The 16,756-nt window shown below is 44.3% G+C and overlaps 1 protein-coding gene across 2 annotated transcripts in view; it reads right to left on the bottom strand.

Annotated features, from left to right (window-relative positions):
* NDST2 (N-deacetylase and N-sulfotransferase 2) overlaps positions 1 to 16,756 on the bottom strand; it is a 396,550-nt gene that overhangs the window by 230,746 nt on the left and 149,048 nt on the right. The window lies entirely within an intron of this gene.

Below are 16,756 nucleotides of genomic sequence, written 5' to 3'. Positions count from 1 at the left end.
ATGTTCAGCCAGCATGAGTTGGAGGTTTTTCAAAAGAAAAAAAAAAAGAAAAAAAAAAGGCTTTCCCTACGGAGGTGGATTGAGGAATCCTCCCTGCTATGCTACAGTTTTCCAAAATGCGGGATTCCTCTGCTACCAGTATACAATGATCAGTGGCTGCAGCCACTCCTCAATAAGGTTTCCCAACATACCAGTTCAACAGAAGTCGATTAGATTGACTTCTGTCAAGCAGGAACGGTCATAGATGGATCAAAATTTGGCTGGTTCCTGCTGAAGTGGCCACATTTTGATCCATCTATTGCCAGCTTACTCTTAATAAATCCAGTATGCCAGTAACATTTGTGTATTATGGACAACTTGGTCTCCTAAATTTGTGTCCTCTTCGCATGAAAATGGAGCAGTAATGGGGCCTCTGATCAGTACAAAGACTGCCACCCAAATTATGATTACATATATACATATATATAAATAAACACACACATTATCATTATATATATATATATATATATATATATATATATATATATATATATATACACACACACACAAATACATATATATATATATATATATATACACACATATACATACACATATATATATATATATATATATATATATATATATACACATACATACATACATACATACAAGCATTTTTATGAATAGAAAAAGACAGAGCCCAACTGCTTGGAAAAGTCTTATTTGCAATGTGGCTGAAGTGTGTAAGACGTAATCAATTTTTTTTTACTTCCTTTTTAAAAGATACCCATAAAAGCAAGTGAAAAATTAAAACTATAATAATGATTTTGATTGTACTTTAAATTAAACCAAACTAGGCAGAAAACGTGTGGCATTAAAAAAAAAAAAAAAAAAAAAACTTCAACTCACAAATACTAGCATTAAAATGTATAAACACTCAATATCGGATGTTTCACCTCTTGCAGTGAAGAGGGTGTACGGTTATGTAGATAAAGAATTAAAACAGTTTTTTTTGCTGATAATTTCTAAGCACTGGGATGTGCTGCTGGTTTGCATTCTATACGAATATCAAACACCAGGTTGACAGAACTCCAAAAACTGATGGAAGCTCCTTTCGTAAAAACAGGTTACTGCAAATGGGTAGAGAATCTATTCACTTGCTTTAACCTGTTTTATTGGACTACAGAAATTGATATAATATTTTTGAAGTGCCATCATCCTGTTGATTGTCATTCATATGTGCCCCAGTGAGGAGCTGGATGTGCACCCAAGTGCTATCTTTTTATGAGACACGGATGTGCCTGGCCAGCAAGGCACCTACAAAATGATCACAGCAGATCTGATATCTCAAGGGTTCCCTCACTTGTGCATGGGGTAAGCTTCAATTCACAATTGAGCATGAATGTGTATATGGGATTTTGGAGGGGTTTTTTTGCTAGTTTTTTTACTTGCATTTTATACATTTTCAGGCATGAGTGATTTTGTTTTATTGAATAGAAAGCCATCTACTAGGAGGAGCAGATAGCGATTAGGTCTGAAATCATTTTTTCCATTCTCCCCCACTAAAGTCTGTTGGGACCAAAAATATGCGATCATGTCCCAAAGTAGCTCCTGAACTTTTTCTGAGAGTTGAGTGACAGCACATTGCATACATGTGAACAGGCACAAAATAGAACATGGAAATCTGATGGTGTGCACTAAAGCACTTCTAGAAACCTAGAAAAACAGGACAAAGTGGTCTACAGGCAATAAAACCACAAATCCTACCTCTGTGCCAAATGAAGATATTAGACTATATATAATGGCCCTATATAAAAGTTTAAAATATCAATATGACAGCTGCCACTTTAAATAATTGATCTCAATTTTATAAATTTACACAAATCATGCAACAATGTTGGTAAATAGCAGCGCTAAACATCTAATATAAAAACAAAAACATAAAAAATAGGTACAGTAATGTCAAAGCGATGTTCTAATAGTCTCTACTGATCCAGTGCATAATATACAGGTAGAAGGAGGCGGTGAATAACATCATCTAAGGCCAGAAGTGCTAGGGTGAAAAGACAGTTCAGTCCACTGGAGAATTCATATGATTCAAGTCTCTCAATCCATCTACCATGGTAGTTGAAAAATCCCATCCAAATACACACTCTGGCATGCAATCTTCACCAAGTGAGAAACATGTGTCACCGCTTCCCCATCAAATATGCACTCACCAGATGAATCTGATTCACATTCTCATGCTCGGCAATTGCACATAAATGGACTATACAGTAAATGATCCACTGCCACCTCCAAAGTAAATAGTCACTCCCAGCGGGTCACTCCACTCATATATGGGGAGATAAAGGAGAGCTCCGATTGCGTAAAAAAGTTTGAACACGCCTTATTAAATCCAAGCATACATCACATTACACTCACATTTCGGTCTGAATAAAACCTTCCCCATCCACGGTCATGGCTTTTGAATAAAACCTCCCCATCCACAGGTCATGACCCGTGGATGGAAAAGGATTTATTCAAGAGCTTTTATTCTGAACAAAATGTGAGGTATGCTTGGATTTATTAAGCCTGTTCAAATTTCTACTATCGGAGCTCTCCATTATCTTCCCATACATGAGTGGAGTGACCATCTGGGAGTGACTATTTACTTTGGAGGTGGCCGTGGATGGATCATTTACTGTATAGTCCATTTATGTGCAATTGCCAAGCATGAGAATGTGAGGCAGATTCATCTGGTGAGTGCATATTTGATAGGGAAGCGGTGACACATGTTTCTCACTTTGTGAAGATTGCATGCCACAGTGAATTTGGATGGGATTTTTCCACTACAATGGTAGATGGACTGAGAGACTTGAATCATATGAATTCTTCAGTGGATTGAATGGTCTTTTCACCCTTGCACATGTGGGGTCTTAGATTCTGCTGTTATTCACAGCCTCCATCTATATTATGCACTGGATCGGTAGAGACAATTTGAACAGCGTTTTGACATTACTGTACCTGTTTTTTTTTATATGTTTTATAATAGATGTTCAGCACTTCTAGAAACCTGCTTCAAAATTGCCCAGGTGTAAATGGCGGTAAAAGGACAATGGAAAAAGACTGGATTCCAGATCCTTTAGACCAGTGGTCCTCAACTCTGGTCCTCAGGGCCCACTAACAGGCCAGATTTTAAGTATTACCTTGGGGAGATGCAGACTAGAGTACTGCAATCACTGAGCAGCAAATGAGATCACCTGGGATGTATTTCAGTTATCTTGCAAACCTGGCCTGTTAGTGGGCCCTGTAGGCCCGGGTTGAGGACCACTGCTTTAGACCACAGGTAAAGTTACATCACCAGGTGTTCTTCTCTTGCTTTAGGACCCTGCATGGAGTAATGGGTAATTGGAAAAGTTTGCTAGAAATTGGTAAAATAAGTCTAATGCAAAAAAAAAAAAGTTGTCAGTCACTTGCATCCTATTGGATTTTTTTTTGCCTTTAAGGCACTCTTAGCCAGCAAAATGGTATCTATTTCACTTTAAATGAAGGGGAGGAAAAAAAAAAAAAGTAATCTCTTCAAGAAACCACACTGTACAAGAGCCTCTCCAGAACACAAGCTGTTAAGATGGCAGAAAAGCCTTGTTCCTGCACCTGCAGTGCCCAGATAAGAGGCGGGGCGGGGAAAACATGGGAGAAGCATCTAGGGAGCTGAAGTTCTTTCAATCAGGGCACTGTTTTCACAACAATAGTTCCATTGAATGTTCCTCCAATGGTTCAAAACAAGCCTAGTTTTGTTACATGGCAAAAAAAAAAAAAGGCTTGGAGGGGGCACTGAGCAGAGAAACTATCAGGTTGCAGCTCGAGGATCTGTCTGCTTGGATCTAAGCAACACTGCTTTGCAGCCAAAAAAGGAAAAAAAAAAAATCACAACAGATGCCAGCTGGTGGTGTAGAGAGAACAGAACCACAATCGGCTGATTGGTAGTGGTGTCTGGCTGGACCTTTTGGGAGCAGTCTTCTTTGGAAGTGACAGGATTAGGGAGAGCACAGAAAGTGTGGAAGTAGAAAAGCCCTGCCAGGCAGCTGATCATGGGTTACATAAGCAGAGAGGAAACAAAGATACAGTTGCAATAGGCGACTAGGTCAAACATGAGCACAGATCTGGTGACAAAAGAAGAAAAAAAACATTTTTTTTTCTTTCATTTTTACTGTCTAGACTGTTGGTCTATCAACAGAGGAAAAGAGAACACGATGTTAGATAAAAGATACAACTGGTTCTAAGTAATCGAACAAAAAACACGAACAAGGGAAGAAGAAAAAAAGAAGTCCAGCACAGAGTGTGTAAAAATGTTGATGCACCAAAGCAGCTTAGATTCATTATATTTTCCCCGTCATAAGACCTTGTAAGACAAATACACTTGAAAAATGCAATTAGAGAACTGTAATGAAGGAGCAGGTTATGGGGCCACAATCCTAACTCTGTTCAAATTGGTATTCGACTCAAGGAGTCAAGTCTTTTTTTTATTAGCTACACAGGTAACAACCACTTAAACCGAATGATAATTGTTCACAATGCTGAACACCATTAAAGTAAAACTAAAAGGCAAAACTTTTTTTCCAGTTTTGTATACAGTGGAGATGAATTAGAGCATTGATTAGGTTATTACTGCTGCCTGTGCCACCGCTGGGAAGATTCCCCCTCTCTGGCCTGTTTCCCATAATCATTGAAAGTAAAAGAAAAATGGGATTTTTGACTTACCCTAAAATCCATTTCTCTGATGTTCATTGGCGGACACAGCTCTTGATATTCATGACCATTGGGTTATACTGCCCCCCTACATGAGTAGGACACTAGGCAGAAAAGAATTCCGGCTACACTCCTGAGCAGTCCCAGGGGGTATACTCCCATTAAGATAAACAACAAGAGAGGGACACTTTTTGGCTCTGAGGAAGAGGGTCCTCCCTTGAAACGCATCAGCCAAGTTAGTTTTGTGTGGACACCAGCACATCCTCCAGCAACACAGGAGTGCCCTGGTTACATTGGAGACGATCGGTTCCATTGTTTTTACATGCGTGCTATCACCTATTGTTTGCGAGTACAATGTATGTTGCCATTGGATTTAAATAAACCTTTTTAGTGGTAATGCACGAGCTCGAAGCGCCCCTCTCTTGTTGTTTATCTTTTAGTGTTTTTGGATACCCTTGGCCTGGAGGGGGCGGCAAGACTTAATGGTGCCTATAAAGACCACACAAGCTTAATCATCCTTTATAACATACCACCCAAGCGCAGGAGAATGATATAATTTTTTTTGACTTGGTATCCTCCCTTTCTCTGCAATAGTCACTCAGTTTTGTTACTAACAGTGTCAGGAGACTTATAACTCCACAGAGGTGTGGGTGCTGTGTCAGTCAATGAACATCAGAGAAATGATTTAACTAGTGATCGACCAATATAGTTTTTTTTATTGGCAATGCCGATATTTTGGTCATCAAATATCGGTATTTTTTTTTTTTTTTTAACAGGTACTCTTGTGGAGGGATCTGGGGGTCCCTCAAACTTCTCCTCTGCACTTAAAAGCATTCAAAACGCCAAGTTTGGCTGTTTTGAATGCTGTCATTTTTTTGAATTTGGCGCCAAGTACCCAGAAGTGATGTCATGACTTTACTTCCGGATTTTTACATGGAGACTCGATCAGTGCCGAATGCGGCTTTGATCGGGTCTTCGGCGGCCGTGTAGGTAGGATGCTTGGGTTTCCCGGTGGGACGGGAGACGCTGAAGGCGGCGGAGCCGCGGAAGGCGGCGGACGTCCCCTTCCGGTCCTAGTAATGACAGCCGAGCGGCTTCTCAGCCGCATCGGTTGTCATTACAAGACAGCCGACTGTCGGCTATTGATGCCGGTGTAACGTGAGAATTACCTACCCCGTGAGAAAAACCTACCCTCGTCACTTCCGGCCAGGAACAGCTCAGCAGCGAAGCAGTGCGCATGCTCACAGCCCCGGATACCTAAAGGAACAACTGAGGAGCAGACTAGTGCGCATGTGCACTAGTAGGAAATTATCACGGTGTACCGTGAAAAAACCTACCCACTCGGCAGTTACATAAAACAGCTGTGCGGCAATACGAGTCATCTCCACTCCTGTCCCGGTCACTTCCCTGCTCTTGGCAAGTAAATATAAAAGCGGCTCTCGGCTCCGTGATTTTCATACACCCGCCGCCGCTTTAATATTTACTTGCCGAGAGCAGGGAAGGGACAGGAGCGGAGAGGAGTCGTATTGCAGCACAGTTGTTTTAATGTACCAGCTGCATTACATACAGTGCCGTGCGCCGGAAGTGACGAGGGGTAGGTTTTTCTCACGGAACACCGGTATCGGGGTGATGCCTCTAGCTGCAGGCATCACTCCGGTACAGCACTTTCCCAAAATATCGGCAATATCGGTAACTTCAGGGGCCGATTTCGATATATACGGGAAATCAGCCGATCCCTAGATTTAACAGTTAAGCCCCATACACACACGCAGATCGTCGTCATACAAATGTTCGTCTTTTCTCCCCGGGATGTCGGTGTCTGTTGAAAAGTGCAAAGACAGCACAAGGACAGCACAAGAATTTTGTCCGCAGACTTCAGCTGACTGCAGAAGTGATGTCATGTAATAGTTAACTTTCCCTGTGTTTTTTATTTTCTGAGCATGCCCAGTCTTGCAAATCTGCGGTCTGTCGGCTGATTTCTGTACTGACAGGCGAACAATCGTCCGTTCTGGTGTCTGCAGACAAAAATTTTCATGTTTGCAAGAAAGACTCTTGTCCGCGGATTGTGTGCAGACATCTGTCGGAGGCACCATACTAACACGCATACAATCGGCAGATCTTTCGTCCGCCGACTTTTGTATGACGATGATCTGCGTGTGTGTACGGGGCTTTAGTCAAAAATCCCACTCAGCTCCTCTTAAACAGTAGCCTGCAAAACTTTACAAGGCAAAACAAGCATCCGCAGATGCCAACACATCCACTTTATAAAACTTTGTAAAAGTCAATCTTTAGGTGTCAGTGATGCAAGTTTTGGTGCAAAGCCCAGGAGGCACTAAGTGCTCTAGTAGAGTGCGCTTTGACAGGTTAAGGAGGAACCTGACCCCTGATGGAATAGGCCTGAACCACAGTCTATCTGATCCATCTAGAAATGGTAGCAGAGGTCCATCGGTAAGCACAAAGTCTGATTTTCTGAAAGACTCCATAGCTGCCAGGTACACCCTAATTGCCCAGACCACATCCAAGGTATGCAAGGCAATTTCCTTTGAATGTTTAAAGCGGAGTTCCGGCCTCAAAATCGATTTTGGGCCATCCGCTTGCTCTAGGTCACCTGAACAACAAATGGATTTTTTTTTTTTGTTATATCTTGTCATTGAAGAAAACATACTCCCCTTCCTTCCACTTCCTCGCTCTGCGGCCACGGCCCACGCTGTCACTTCCTCCTTGCATTGATTCCTGGGAGCTGAACGTCATCACTCCCAGGAATCAATGCGCCTGCACCGGCCCCGCTCGTCAGTTCCGGTGCACGCGCGTCATTCCCTGCTAAACAGCTTCTGGGCATGCCCAGAAGCTGTGGAGAGATGACGCGCCCGCACCAGTGCGGAGACAGAACGCTGCTTTTTGCTAGCCCGTCGCCCGCAAGCCACCTCCACTGGTGACACAGGGTGCATGGGTGAATGGCTGGGACCCGGAGGGCCCCGCAGCCTCAGAGAGGGGATCAGGTGGGGAAACCTGCTCCAAAGACTCCATGAGTCACCAGGGGGACCCCACAAAAGTGTAAAACACTAAGGGACAACCCCAACCGCGCTGCCAGCACCACCCGATCGCCAGGCACAAAGCACCAAGTGATCCTCAGCAGAGAGGGAGAGGACCCCACCAGACTCACCACCCACAGAAACAGGCACCTGCAGCCACCAGGGGGATCTGGACTACACCTGCAGCAATCAGGAAGTAAAATGAACCAGGGTCAGCATCAGAGGATGAGGAGGGGCTCCCACCATCAAAATCACCACCCACAGGGCTCCACTGTGATGGCCGCCGCTATTTCCAAGGGCAAACCACACTAAAATGGCTGCTGGACTACACAAACATGGCCGCTGTGTATAGAAAAACAGGCTACAACAAAATGGCAGCACAGGGACCCAGGAGGGAAAGCAGGCCTCAAGGACAGATCCAGGCAGGACTGGGGTCCCTGGCAGGATCCCCCACCAGGTACACCCCCACAAACACAGTAGATCGTCCGGTCACCGGCGACTCACCCCCATTGCCAGTTAGCACCCGGCTCCCATCCCAGGAAAGTGGCCAGACCACCCAAACAGCCCTGGCGTTGGGGGGGGGGGGGGTAAAGGAAGGGAACCCGGGAGTCTGACCGTCCCAAGGAGGGGCCCACGTCCACCATAAAACCCTCTAGGGGAGACAGCTACTCACCATACCAGGAACCAGGCAGGCACTGCTCCAGTCAGGACCCCTCTCCATCGAATTTGGGGGGCTGTCAGCCAGGAGGAACGCTGCAACTCAGGCCAAGACCCTGTCATATGCGACCTCGGGAGACATTGAATTCGCAGGCCAGCCCCCGTCTAGTAGGGCTATGTCGCAGCTGACCTAGCTGAGCTGAGGTCTGCGCATGCTCGCTGTCCAGACTGGGGTGATCCAGCCCAGTCGCCCAGTCCGGCAGTTGACTGTAGATCTCACAGGAAAAAATCCAGGAGGAAAAAAAGATCTAAAAAAATTTGCCAGGACCAAAGATCCTAGCAAGCAAATAGGTCCTTACCCCTGACTAGGCAGAAAAAAAGTGGCTATAGCAGAGAGAGGGAGTATACCCCCTGGGACTGCCAATGGGTGTAGCCAGAATTATTTTCTGCAAAGTGTCGTACTCCTGTAGGGGACAGTATAACCCAATAGTTATGAATATCAGGAACTGTGTGTCAAACGAAAGAGAAACCCACATTTTTGGTTGCCCCCTGAAAAGTAATAGAGGGGAAATCTTCCAATGGGGACACTAGTTCTGGTGACCTGGGGGGCCCAATGGATTCCCTAATTTTTCCAGAGCTTTCCTGACACTTCCCATTTAGCTAAGGAACAGGACATGAAGGTAAATCTGCATGATGGGACACAGATGGTGAAAAAAAAATGTGACAGGGGTTATAACCCAGAGGCGTAACTAGAACCTTCGGGGCCCTAACGCAAGAAACCATGAAGGGCCCCCTGGACCCCTGGCTGGGGGCCCTTCCCTTCAAGATTGGGGCTCTTCCCACTGATCCTGGGGCCCACAGGGGCCCAGAGACAGCAGAACACAAGTGAACTGAATAGGAAGAGTGGCGGGGGCAGCATACAGAGGAACCAATCTCTTCCATTTTCCTCCTGCAGCTAGGAGGAGGAAAAAGGAGGACAGTGATTTCTCTACATGCTGCCCCCGCCCCTGCCCCCCCCTCTTATCCAGGTGTACAGGGGAGCCGCACAGGCCCCCTGGAGTGTGGGGCCCGGTTGCAATTGCAACCCCTGTAGTTACGCCCCTGTTTTACTCAAAATGAAAAAAAAAAAGCCTATACAGTAGTTCTACTTTAAAACTGTTTAAACTGGTAGACAATTTAAAGCATAAAGCTGACCATGCATGGATCGAAATTCTGAACTGGTTGTATTTCAATCCATGTATGGGCAGGGGGTTTTACGGAAGTTGATCTACCATTTGACTACTGTACAAAAGTCATTTTCCCTGCTTGATCAGATCAGCTGGCAGCACTAATCAGTGTGTATCCTGACAGCGGTAAAGTCTCACAATAAAAGCAAAGTAAGGGCTTGTTCACATGGATTGTCAGGGGGCGGCAAAAACAGTTAACCTGTTTTACTGACCCTTTTAGGCTCCAACTGTGGCTGGATGGGGTTGAACACATGCCGTGATGAAAATTAGCCCCCATGTCGCTTAAATCGTGGCTGTGGAGCGGTTTCTAAATCAAAATCTCCAGGAAAAAAAGAAAGAAAATAGACATTCAGGAGAAGGCAGTATTGTCTCCTGGATGCCTTACAGCAGCTCCTGTACCGCTATCTGAAAAGTGATCCACACTAGATCACTTTTCATTTGGGAACAAAGGGACCTGTGTGAATTAGCCCTAACAAAAAACATTAATGCTGGGACATGTTCAAGAGGGTGTTTACTGTGAAGATTTGGGTAATGTCATGATATACACCAGGGATCCTCAAACTACGGCCCTCCAGCTGTTGTGGAACTACACATCCCATGAGGCATTGTAATACTCTGACATTCACAGACATGACTAGGCATGATGGGAATTGTAGTTCCTGAACAACTGGAGGGCTGTAGTTTGAAGACCCCTGATATACACTTCAAGGTAAAAATGTTTTGACTTTAGAACCACTTTAACCACTTCTGGACAAGGAGGATTTACCACCTTAATGACCAGGCCATTTTTTGAGATACGGCACTGCATTACTTTAACTGACAATTGCACGGTCGCACGATGCTGCACCCAATTAAAATTTATGTTTTTTTCCAACAAATAGAGCTTTCTTTTGGTGGTATTTGATCACCTGTGCGAATTTTATTTTTTACGCTATAAACTAAAAAGTGCAACAATTCTGAAAAAAAAAAAAAAAAATTATATATTATATATATATTATATATATATATATATATATATATATATATATATATATATATATATATTTATTGTTTTAATTTATGCTATGTAACATTCCCAATAAAAATAAAAATTTTTCATTTTAGCCAATTTGTATTCTGCTACAAAAAGTCTCAATAAGCGCATATTGATTGGTTTGCGCAAAAGTTCTCTCATTTACAAACTAGGGGAAAAAGGTATGCCATTTAGATTTTTTTTACTAGTAATGGTGGCGATGAGCGATTTTTAGCGGGACTGCGACATTGCGGCGGACAGATCGGACACCTTTTTTTGACACTTTTGGGGGTACCAGTGACATTACTACAGTAATCAGTGCTAAAAATATGCACTGTTACTGTACTGACACTGGCAGGGAAGGGGTTAACACCAGGGGCAAGCATAGGGTTGAATTTGTCCCTAGGGGTGCTTTTAAACTGGGGGGGGGGGCTTTCTGCATGGACACAGAGACCTGTGTTCCTAAGAGGAACACAGGATCCCTGTGTTCATAACGGACAGAACAACAGTCTGCCGTGCTTACAAAGGCACACTGCCATTCTGTCTCCACGTGGAGCGATCTCGGGTGCCCGGCGGCAATCGTGCCCGCCGGTCCCGCTGATCGAATAACTGTGGCGAATGGGTGCGCGCCCCCACTAGTGGTCCCGCAAAGCGATGTAGTTACGTTGTTTAATGGGACAGAGCCAACCTGCTACAGTAAAACTGTGGTTGGTAGTCTTTAAGGGGTTAAAGTGATTGTAAAGTATTTTTTAATTTTCTAATAAAAATAAACATTCTACTTCCCTTCTTTGTGCAGTGGTTTTGCACGGTGCAGTCCAGATCCTCCTCTTTTCAGGTCCCTTTTCGACTCTCCTGGCTCCTCTCTCCTGTTGAGTGCCCCTACAGTATGCAGCTTGCTATGGAGGCACCCGAGCCAGGTTGCAGCTCAGTTTATCCATTCAAAACACAAAGCTGCCATTTGACCCCGCCCCCTCTCTCTCCTGGTTGGCGGAGTTTAATTAATAGCAGGAGCCAATGGCGCCGCTGCTGTGTCTCAGCAAATCAGGAGAGAGAGTCCCCCGCGGCTAAGGCACTCATAGACTTTGCTGGATAGAGAGGTGGCTCAGGTAAGTATTAGAGGGGCTGCTGCACACTGAAGACCTTTTATCTTAATGCACACAGTTGAAAAAAAAAATCTTCTGACTTTACAACCATTTTAATGAATTCCCTGCCCAAATAAGGAGTGTGTAAGCACAGGTGCCCCCTTAGCACTTGTTTTGCTAATGAGGAACCTGGGGGGGGGGGGGGATAATGCAGACCGTGCCAGCAGGAGACAGCCAAAGAGGTGGTAAGGGACCACTCTAAACAATACCACTGCACAGAGGCGGCAATTATTTTTATATAAAATAAAAAAAATAAAATCCTTTAATCTCACTTTGGTGCTGGAACTGGCTCAGGAGTTCACGATCTCAAAACAGCACGTCCTCTATTCTTACAGAGCTGTTCTCTGCCCATTTAGTGCAGGTTCATATTAGTGCGATCACAGAGATTGCATGCGATTCAGAGCCCACTGCTCCTAAATTACATGTGATCTCTGTCAAGTGCAAATTACAGCCATACAGTTTGTATGGCTGAATTCGCACCGCAACCGCACTAAACACGCACATGACGCTTTTTTTAATCTGCAGCAGAATCGGATCGCATGGTGGTTCACACTAGTGCGATCCGATTGTGTGCGAACTTGCAGATCGCACTGCAATATGCGATCTCAACTGGGGGTGTCGTTAACTTTTGACACCCCCTGCGTATCGCATATGGCAGTGTGAACTGCCAGGGGTGCGGATGCGATGCAGGAACACGCTGTATATTCGCAGCGTTCCCACATCACACAAATGTAAACCGGGACTTACAGCGGTCCAAAAAAAAATAAGAGCACCAGCAAACGTATATCAACATTGTTAAGGCTGCTAGAGAACTATAAACACAATGCTTTACAATGTATCTTTTCCTTGTTTTAGATCAAAAGGAATGAACTTCCATCTGTAAGTGAGGGCAGTTTAACCTCTTAAAGACTAAGAGTCGGTTCACACTATGGCGACACGACTCTGTACTACTTCGGGGGCGACTTGTGAAGTCCCGTGCACCGCGACTACGGTGCAACTTGCACGGACTTCATATAATGAATGTCTATGCAAGTCGCTCCGTGGTCGCCCGAAGTAGTACAGGACCCTTTTTCTCAGAGCGACTTGTGTCGCTTCTATTAGAACCGGTCCTGTAGCAGTCAATGGACCACGAGGGACCGCGACTTGTCAGCCTCAGTGTGGACCGAGTCTAAGCCCTCTTCTGACACTTGTTGCTTACAAGTGAAAAATCGGATTTTTGTAAGATCTTACCGTAAAATCCTTTTCTCTTAGCTCATTGACAGACGTAGTCTTCTTGATTCACATCAATTGGGTTATGTTGTCTCCGCAGGAGTAGGACTAGGCAGAAAGAAAAAACGTTCTGGCTCCACCCTAGGGGCAGTCCCAGAGGGTATATCCTCCCTCTCTCTGCTACAAGGAATCAGTTCTGTTATAAAGCAGCAACAGAGAATTTAACCCAACCCAACTCAATGATAGAGGGGCGGGTACTACGTCTGTCAATGAGCTAAGAGAAAAGGATTTTACGGTAAGATCTTACAAAAATCCGATTTTCTCTGTCGCTCATTGACAGACGTAGTCTTCTTGATTCACATCAATTGGGACATCCAGAAGCAGTGCCACAAATGAGGGGTGGGATTGACAGAAATCAAAATCCAATCTAGAAGGCCCAACCGGTGCTAAGAAGCAAAGAATGAGACTCAAATAAAAATTCCAATGGAAAAAAACCCTCGAGGTAGACCACTGGTCTCCTCAAATGGCGGCCTGCAAAACCTTGCGGCCAAACGAGGCATCAGACGATGCCATTACATCAACTTTATAATGTTTTGTAAAGGTATGCACCGACGACCAGGTAGCCCCCACACCTGGACCACTGACGCCTGATGGCGAAAGGCCCATGACGCACTAAGTGCCCGAGTGGAGTGCGCCTTAACAGGGAACGGGGGCTCAAGACCCTTAATAGAATAAGCCTGTACCACCGTCTGTCTGATCCATTTGGAAATAGTCGTGGCAGATGCAGGCAACCCCTTTTTGGGTCCATCCGGGATCACAAAAAGTTAATCCGTCTTGCGAAACGAGTCTGTCGTTTTCAAGTATACCCTGATCGCCCGGACCACATCCAAGGAGTGTAAAGCAAACTCCCGAGGATGACTGGGCTTAGGACACAGGGAAGGTAATACAATTTCTTCATTCAGATGAAATTCTGAAACCACTTTTGGTAGGAAGGATGGATTCGGACGAAGAACCACCTTATCTCTATGAACCTAACCGACAGGCACCCTCTCTTCACAATACCCTCTCCACCGGGGTGGGGGGTTGTTGACCACTCTGGACGCCTCAACTCTCTGGTTCCTGGCGTCCAAGCGAGACTTTTAACTCGCAAGGTCAGTCCCTCCAATGGGACTCCGTCGCGGCCGACCCAGCGCGGAGCTCTGGTCTGCACGCGCTCGTAGGCAGAAACCGGGGTGACCACTGGATCTCAACATCCAGCCCGTCGCCCGGCCCCGCATACTTACTTGAATGTGTCGCGGCCGACCAAGCGCGATGCAATGGTCTGCGCGCGCTCGTAGGCCGGCTGGGGTGACCACTAGTGTCGCCCAGATCCGGCATAATTGCTTGAAGATCTCACAGGAAAAAACACTGGAGAAAACTACCTAAAAAAATTTTTCTAAAAAAAAAAAAAATCTTGCCAGGACCAAAAAGATCCCAGCAAGGAACTTAGGGCCTTACTACTGACTAGACAGAAAAAAACTGATTCCTTGTAGCAGAGAGAGGGAGGATATACCCTCTGGGACTGCCCCTAGGGTGGAGCCAGAACGTTTTTTCTTTCTGCCTAGTCCTACTCCTGCGGAGACAACATAACCCAATTGATGTGAATCAAGAAGACTACGTCTGTCAATGAGCGACAGAGAAATCTGTTTGTTTGTTTTTTGCTAGAAAGTTACTTAGACCCCCCAAATATAATATGTATGTATATATATATATTTTTTTTTTAACCAGAGACTCTAGAGAATAAAATGGCGATTGTTGCAATCTTTTAGATCACACTGTATTTGCGAAGAAGCCTTTCAAACGCGGTTTTCTGGGAAAAAAATACACTTTAATGAATTTTAAAAAAAAACTAAACAGTAAAGTTAAGACAAATAAAGTTAGTCCAATTATTTTGTATAATGTAAAAGATGTTGCGCCGCAAATCGTTAGAGAATCGCAATCTTTATTCTAAGCAAAAAAATTGTGATTTTCATTTTATTCAGAATCGTGCAGCTCTATTTCCAGCTTTAGTTTGGCAAGGAAAAATGCTTTATATAATTTATCAACAAACAGCTTCCAGTATATCACAAAACACAACATCCAGCACCAAACCATGGACATACATATTTTCAACTGGCATCCCGTGCAGAAATGGAAGTACCTTTGAAGTTACAAGGTAGTGAATTGCATTAACCTTAACATTATCTTGGGATTAACAAAAGCAAAATACCTGAGTTATAAGGACTTTTTTTATGTGCTATTCGGCCAACATACAGTTCTTGTATCCCGACGACAGGCCTCTATTAAGGACTGGGCTTCATTCCACTGTTGCGTTACTAAATTTCTGATTGATAGACAAATTATTTACTCAGCCCATTAACTGTATACCATGTACACTTTTAGGTTGATTCTGTAAAATAAACATCTGTATTATTTAATTTACCCCCAGGGCATGAGAAGAGTCAGCATCTACCATGAAAAAGAGGTTAAACAAATACAGGGTCAGATAGGAGATTCTCTCTGCCTAGATCCTTTCATGAAAATAACAGCAATGGGGGAAGAGAGATCGCCTTAGGCTTAAACATCATCCAGTAAAGTAAGTCAGAAACCTTCTGTGTGCTCCAGCATTTGTCCTGACCACAGGAAAACCTGCCTGAACATGCAGACTTTAAACAGAACGCCTCTAGCGTTTTGTAGTCTGGATTCATTTTTAGTGTTTTCATTCTGCTTTCTTAAGTTTGAGGGAAAAAAACAAAAAAAGAAAAAGCATTGTTGTGGCAGACGAATAAAGAGTGTCTCGTGAAGAGCAAAGCAAGACAGAAATGAATAGGTTTAGAAAAGGAACAGGAAACTGTAACCATGTCAGCTGCATTTACCTGTTCTTGTGGTTGCGGGACCGTAATTACATCAAAACCACAGCGCTACACTGGAGTGAAAACGTATGTTGGAGTGCAGCACTGTACGAACATTACTAGTTCCAAAACTAGAGTGATACGTGACTACATACCTTTAATGAAAACTCAGAACACTGTTTATCAAACTGCACACAGCACAAAAGTTTTAGCCAACATTCACATTTGGGCCCCATTTGAGTCCACCTGCTCAGAGGGGAATCTGTCCACTGAACCCAACTTTGGCAGACAGATGTCTGGTCCATGTCCACTCTGCTTATGCAGAGTGGCCACAGCCTGCTCTCCTCTATGGGCAGTTGGATGTAAATGGACCATCTGTTCGTCTACACCTGGCTGCCATCTGATCCGCCAGACTGATGGGGGAACGTATTCCCTTTTGTTTTGTGTGAAGTGAATTGGAGGTCAGCGGTGGTCAATGGATGCATCTGTTGACACCCACAGCTCCATAGAGAAAGTGAGGGTCCAATCAGGTCCGCCTAAAAAACTGAGAGGTGGACCTGATCGGTCTGCTCTTGTGAAAGGGCTCTGCAGGTTCAGTAAACTAGTTACAGATGCCTATCATTTAAGCTGGGTCTACATGTAATGACTGAGATCTACAACATATCGTGATGTTAAAACACTGTCAACTGAACCGAATATCTGAAACTTATCTGGGTCACAACTGAACTGGTTATAACAGATCTGCCTTCCTTACACGTGCTGGACCTCTTTTCTGACCTCAGACTGGTTTCTACAAGGAACACTCCACAGAATGGTATTACAATTACACTTGAAACAAGGACATGAGCTCTTCATGAATATGGATATAGAAGGAAATATCTGCAATATAAACAAA

The sequence above is a fragment of the Pelophylax lessonae genome (assembly GCF_965119305.1).
Source record: "Pelophylax lessonae genome assembly, chromosome: 9".
Classification (NCBI taxonomy): domain Eukaryota; kingdom Metazoa; phylum Chordata; class Amphibia; order Anura; family Ranidae; genus Pelophylax; species Pelophylax lessonae.
The sequence above is the reverse complement of the archived record's forward strand: the minus strand, read 5'-3'. Positions and strand labels throughout refer to the sequence as shown.